This window comes from Micropterus salmoides, unplaced genomic scaffold (assembly GCF_014851395.1).
Source record: "Micropterus salmoides isolate LMB-PRFRI ecotype aquatic unplaced genomic scaffold, ASM1485139v1 Ms_hic_scaffold_3618, whole genome shotgun sequence".
Taxonomy (NCBI): domain Eukaryota; kingdom Metazoa; phylum Chordata; class Actinopteri; order Centrarchiformes; family Centrarchidae; genus Micropterus; species Micropterus salmoides.
Genome location: NW_024042949.1, coordinates 51,992 through 57,991, shown reverse-complemented (window position 1 = coordinate 57,991; position 6,000 = coordinate 51,992). Strand labels below are relative to the sequence as shown.

Sequence of the window (6,000 nt, the reverse complement as noted above, 5' to 3'; positions counted from 1 at the left end):
AACAATACCGGTGACACAGAAGGGAACATGTGAAAACACAACTTTTACTGGTTGACTTAATCAACTTAGTTTGCAACGCATTTACAGACAAGAGTAGATGTTGGAAATGGGCAATAAAGACATTGTTTTTAAAGACATCCTACAACCAATTCATCCAGCAACAAATAAGCCTACTGTGTACAAATACTTTCAAGCCAGCCTAAGACCACTCGGCCATCCTGATTGCGTAAAGGCTTTAATCAGGGGACGTATTGCTATATATCATGAAAGAGTACATATGTGTCATGATACAGTATACCTTTTTATCAGAAACACACACCTACATGCTCGTCTAGAAGATCAGCATATACAGGTTGCTCTCCTGCAGGCTCCACCGAGATTTGAACTCGGATCGCTGGATTCAGAGTCCAGAGTGCTAACCATTACACCATGGAACCACTACACTGAGACGGTAGGCAGTTCCTCACATCGCCACGTAGATTATCTATGCAGAGAAAAAAGGTGGGGAAGCAGTCGGCGGGCGGGGGTCTCCAGAACTATTTGACCCTGATTGCGATCGTTAACTTTGCTAGGAGTGCGGTGCTGAAAATAAAGCCTCCTCTGCTGCAGCTACTCCTGAAAGCAGCGTCGCAAAGGTTGTAGCTCTACTGCTCAAACTGGATGTTTAATTTATGCGCTTATCCCATAACATGCAGAGAACTTACTCGTTTTCCCTACTATCATGTGACAGGGAATTGCTCGGCTGAAAAATCTCACTGTCAGAAGTGGGATTCGAACCCACGCCTCGAGACGAGACTGCGACCTTAACGCAGCGCCTTAGACCGCTCGGCCATCCTGACTGCAATTGGTCGGCAGTGGCGCCGCCAGGCGGGGCCGGGGCCACGGCCACCCTAATAAAATTGGTGGCAATGTTATATATACTGTAATATATTATGTAACTCCTGGGTTTGAGTTAAAAGGTTCTTAGCAGCACATATGTGTTGTCATATCAGGCTCTGTCACTTTAAGAGGGTAACCTCTGACCCTGAGCTGTGACGGACTGGGATGTTTATAGAGTTGAGAAGAGAAGGGGCCCAAGCACTGAGCCTTGGGGCACCCCTGTGACCTATGACCTTTTGACCTGAGGTAGGTGTATTGGTATACAGTATATACATATGACATAGTATAAACAGCACTGAAATAGAGAATGGTGAATAAATAAATGATAAGTGGTAACCAGTAAACAGGTGGCTGATTAGAGACAGAGTTACTGGGTTAAAAAGATATGACCCCAACGTGATTTGAACACGTAACCTTCTGATCTGGAGTCAGACGCGCTACCGTTGCGCCATGAGGTCATACAGAGAAGGGCAGGGACTCAGTCGTACGGATGCATAGAGGGAGGGAGTTCCAAAGGTGAGGCGCACAATAGCTGAAGGCTCTGAACCCCATAGTGGACATGCGGGCAGAAGGAATGGAAAGTAGTGAGGAAGAATAGGATCGGAGAGTTCGGGATGGGGCGTAGGGCTGAAGGAGTTCAGAGAGATAAGGAGGAGCAAAATTATGGAGAGCTTTGAAGGTGAGGAGTAGAATTTTAAAATCAATACAGTATTTGACAGGGAGCCACAACAGTTGTGTTAGAAGTGGAGTAATGTGTTCAGAGACTGGGGTTCTGGTGAGAATACGGGCAGCAAAGTTTGGACATTTGCTAGGGTGGATTTGGAGCCAACAAGGAGAATTTCAGTTTTATCACTGTTTAGTTGGAGGAAGTTTTGAGTGAACCAGGTTTTAACTTCATCTAAGCAGTCAGTTAGAGAAGACGGAGGGAGCAGAGACGTAGGTTTGGTGGACAAGTAGAGCTGGGTGTCATCGGCATAGCAGTGAAATTGGATATTATATTTCCTGAGAATAGAACCAAGGGGAAGTAGATAAATTATGAAAAGGAGGGGACCCGGGAATGATCCCTGGGGAACACCACTGGTGACAGGGGAGAGTTGTGATCGAACATTTTTAAGTTGTACAAACTGAGTGCGGCCAGACAGGTATGATGTGAACCAGTTCAGAGATGTGTTGATGATACCAATGGAAGCTAGACGGTCCAGGAGGATATTGTGAGAGATTGTATCAAAGGCAGCAGTTAAATCGAGAAGGATCAGTATGGAAGACCTGAGTCAGCAGCCATTAGTAGGTCATTGGTGACCTTGACTAGGGCTGTTTCTGTGCTGCGGAGAGGCCGAAAACCAGATTGAAACTGTTCATGGAGGTTATTGTTGATGAGATGATTATGGACCTGCGCAGCAACCGTTTTTTCTAAGAATTTTGAGATAAATGGCAGGTTGGAGATTGGTGGAGAGGTAGGTGGATAAAGTGCACTGTTATGTGAGGTGGGTAGCTGTTGATGGATATTGTCCATTTTGGTTTTTGAAAAATGACATAAAATTATCACATTGAGAGATTGAATAAAGATGGGGTGGAAGATTATTCGGGGGCGTGAAATTGTATTCATTGTGGAAAACAGGGCCCTAGCATTCCCTTTGTCAGATGATATCAGATGAGTGTAGTATTTGGGTTTTGCTGCAGAGAGGGAGTCTTTGTAGTGGAGCATGTGGTTGTCATAAATGTCCTTGTGTATAACTAGTTTGCATTTTTTTTATAATACGTTTGTCACACTGCTACACCCTTTCATGTATTGTACTGTGTGTGAGAACTATACGAGGCTGCGGATAGCAACAAGTTAGCACCATCGCTAACAGTAAGCTAACGTCAAGCGGACACTGCTGGACGATGCCGTGAAACTGGGCTTAACATTATTTGGAAGGGTAAACATCTCTGCCCAGCAGGCGCTCCATTGAGCAAAACAGGTGGAGGAAAACAACGACGTGCTCACTGACAGTCGGATCGTAACGTTAATTAAACTCTGTGGAAAATGTTAAACAGCACTGCGGGGCCGCAACGAGTCGGCGGACTCCCTGAATAAGTTCAGAGTCATCCAGAAGTTTGCCCAGAGGAAAAAACGCCGTGCGGCCTTTCTCCTCACGTGAGCCCTCAGCTGTGGTGGGTGAAATCATCTTTTATCATCCTGACTGTGCTGCTGCTCCGTGCGTGGGCCAAATTATTGTGCTGAATCGATTGATACTAGGCTATGGATTGCGTTGTTGTTGTTGTGATATAGGCGCGTTCGTGCTGCATTATCATTTGAGATTATTACACCAATATGCCGGCTCGCTGCGCTGTATTAAAGGTACGGAGCCGGGAAGGAGATGTATATGGCGGACATTCTTTCCATTTTGATTGCAGGATGTCTTTGTGAAGGTGACTACAGAAAGGGTTTGGATCCCTAAAAAAATGTCTGTGCGCGTCGTCGTGGACTTCAGTGGTGTTGAGCTCACTGCTGTTTGCTTATGGCCCTGTAGGCTCATTTGTTCTGAGCGCATGTGTGTCGGCTTAAATATTGCATTCTTAATTTAGGTTTGTGACAGTGGTACTGTAACTTGCGATCTCTCTCTCTCTCGGTGGAGCCATGCTGTTTGTTGACATGTTAAAAACACAGTAGCAAGAGAGCGTATTGTAGTTTTACTGGCATCTATGTTTTGAAACCATTTTTATAAAATATTCTTCTTTATAAATAATTGCACAACTCTGTACAGACACATATTGTATATTTCAATGAAATTATTATATAGTCTAATATGAAACAGAAACATCTATGCTCCGTGATGTTTGTAATCTTGAGTAGGCTTGTTCCCATTAAATGTTTTGTTCTTTGCTTTGCAGTCAATGCACTCGTACAAAAGCTGTAGTTTTTTAGTTTTTTTTTTTTTAAAGGAAAAGCTCAACTAGTGTATTTGAAGAACAATTGCCTAACACATACAGATACATAACACATTATGGAACTCAAATTTGTTAACTGAACTGGTTTTAGTTTATGGACATTAGGCAATCGGTAACATTAACTGTAAAAAAGAAACCAAAGTATGTCAGTCTGTGATTCCTTAACTCATATTTTAATGTAGTTTTCAACTAGTCTATATACTGTATAATAGAATTCCCGAAATTCAGTTTTGGCTTTTTGGTTTTAGTGTGCCACCCGAGGTTTTTCAGTGGCCCCATCTGGCCACCCCTAGGAAAACAAAGTCTTGAAATGAGAACAACATGATCAGACAAAGTCTGTGAACGTCCAGAATACGGTTTTCGAGCACAGTTGAGTCGCATTCGGTCTAAAACAAGGTTCCACCGAGATTTGAACTCGGATCGCTGGATTCAAAGTCCAAAGTGTTAACCATTGCACCATGGAACCACTGCATGTCAAAGGACGGCAGATTCTTACATGATATCGCCACGTGTATTATCTGTGCAAAGAATAGACGCGGGAAAGCGTTCCGGGGAGGTGGTTTCCAAAGCTTTTCGACAGTGATCCGACAAGTGGGAACCCCTGTCTGCCTTGAAAATTTCTCCCTGGGTAAGACCTCGCTGGTGCAGTATAACTACCCTGTCTTGTTGCTGTGGTCAGTCTTGCCATGGCGTATGACTTTTGAAAGAAAATTGTCTTCAGCAACCTCACCTTGTAAGCTGAGTTTATAGCAATTTTCCCACAACTGCCTAAAACTTTTGCCCAGTACTGTATGTATTTTAATGCAGAGAGGATGACGTAGAAGGCATGCAACAATACCGGTGACACAGAAGGGAACATGTGAAAACACAACTTTTACTGGTTGACTTAATCAACTTAGTTTGCAACGCATTTACAGACAAGAGTAGATGTTGGAAATGGGCAATAAAGACATTGTTTTTAAAGACATCCTACAACCAATTCATCCAGCAACAAATAAGCCTACTGTGTACAAATACTTTCAAGCCAGCCTAAGACCACTCGGCCATCCTGATTGCGTAAAGGCTTTAATCAGGGGACGTATTGCTATATATCATGAAAGAGTACATATGTGTCATGATACAGTATACCTTTTTATCAGAAACACACACCTACACCTGCTCGTCTAGAAGATCAGCATATACAGGTTGCTCTCCTGCAGGCTCCACCGAGATTTGAACTCGGATCGCTGGATTCAGAGTCCAGAGTGCTAACCATTACACCATGGAACCACTACACTGAGACGGTAGGCAGTTCCTCACATCGCCACGTAGATTATCTATGCAGAGAAAAAAGGTGGGGAAGCAGTCGGCGGGCGGGGGTCTCCAGAACTATTTGACCCTGATTGCGATCGTTAACTTTGCTAGGAGTGCTGAAAATAAAGCCTCCTCTGCTGCAGCTACTCCTGAAAGCAGCGTCGCAAAGGTTGTAGCTCTACTGCTCAAACTGGATGTTTAATTTATGCGCTTATCCCATAACATGCAGAGAACTTACTCGTTTTCCCTACTATCATGTGACAGGGAATTGCTCGGCTGAAAAATCTCACTGTCAGAAGTGGGATTCGAACCCACGCCTCGAGACGAGACTGCGACCTTAACGCAGCGCCTTAGACCGCTCGGCCATCCTGACTGCAATTGGTCGGCAGTGGCGCCGCCAGGCGGGGCCGGGGCCACGGCCACCCTAATAAAATTGGTGGCAATGTTATATATACTGTATATATATTATGTAACTCCTGGGTTTGAGTTAAAAGGTTCTTAGCAGCACATATGTGTTGTCATATCAGGCTCTGTCACTTTAAGAGGGTAACCTCTGACCCTGAGCTGTGACGGACTGGGATGTTTATAGAGTTGAGAAGAGAAGGGGCCCAAGCACTGAGCCTTGGGGCACCCCTGTGACCTATGACCTTTTGACCTGAGGTAGGTGTATTGGTATACAGTATATACAATATGACATAGTATAAACAGCACTGAAATAGAGAATGGTGAATAAATAAATGATAAGTGGTAACCAGTAAACAGGTGGCTGATTAGAGACAGAGTTACTGGGTTAAAAAGATATGACCCCAACGTGATTTGAACACGTAACCTTCTGATCTGGAGTCAGACGCGCTACCGTTGCGCCATGAGGTCATACAGAGAAGGGCAGGGACTCAG

At 44.3% G+C, this 6,000-nt stretch overlaps 7 non-coding genes across 7 annotated transcripts; all 7 read right to left on the bottom strand.

The window, feature by feature from the left end:
* Window positions 1–365: 365 nt before the first annotated feature.
* On the bottom strand, window positions 366–437 carry trnaq-cug. Its single transcript has one exon. It is a non-coding gene; the product is annotated as a tRNA-Gln (tRNA).
* A 319-nt stretch (window positions 438–756) lies between these two features.
* On the bottom strand, window positions 757–839 carry trnal-aag. The gene has a single exon. It is a non-coding gene; the product is annotated as a tRNA-Leu (tRNA).
* A 426-nt stretch (window positions 840–1,265) lies between these two features.
* trnaw-cca lies at window positions 1,266–1,337 on the bottom strand. Its single transcript has one exon. It is a non-coding gene; the product is annotated as a tRNA-Trp (tRNA).
* Window positions 1,338–4,204: 2,867 nt separating this feature from the next.
* trnaq-uug lies at window positions 4,205–4,276 on the bottom strand. Its single transcript has one exon. It is a non-coding gene; the product is annotated as a tRNA-Gln (tRNA).
* Window positions 4,277–5,007: 731 nt separating this feature from the next.
* Window positions 5,008–5,079, bottom strand: trnaq-cug. Its single transcript has one exon. It is a non-coding gene; the product is annotated as a tRNA-Gln (tRNA).
* A 314-nt stretch (window positions 5,080–5,393) lies between these two features.
* trnal-aag lies at window positions 5,394–5,476 on the bottom strand. Its single transcript has one exon. It is a non-coding gene; the product is annotated as a tRNA-Leu (tRNA).
* A 428-nt stretch (window positions 5,477–5,904) lies between these two features.
* trnaw-cca lies at window positions 5,905–5,976 on the bottom strand. Its single transcript has one exon. It is a non-coding gene; the product is annotated as a tRNA-Trp (tRNA).
* Window positions 5,977–6,000: the final 24 nt, after the last annotated feature.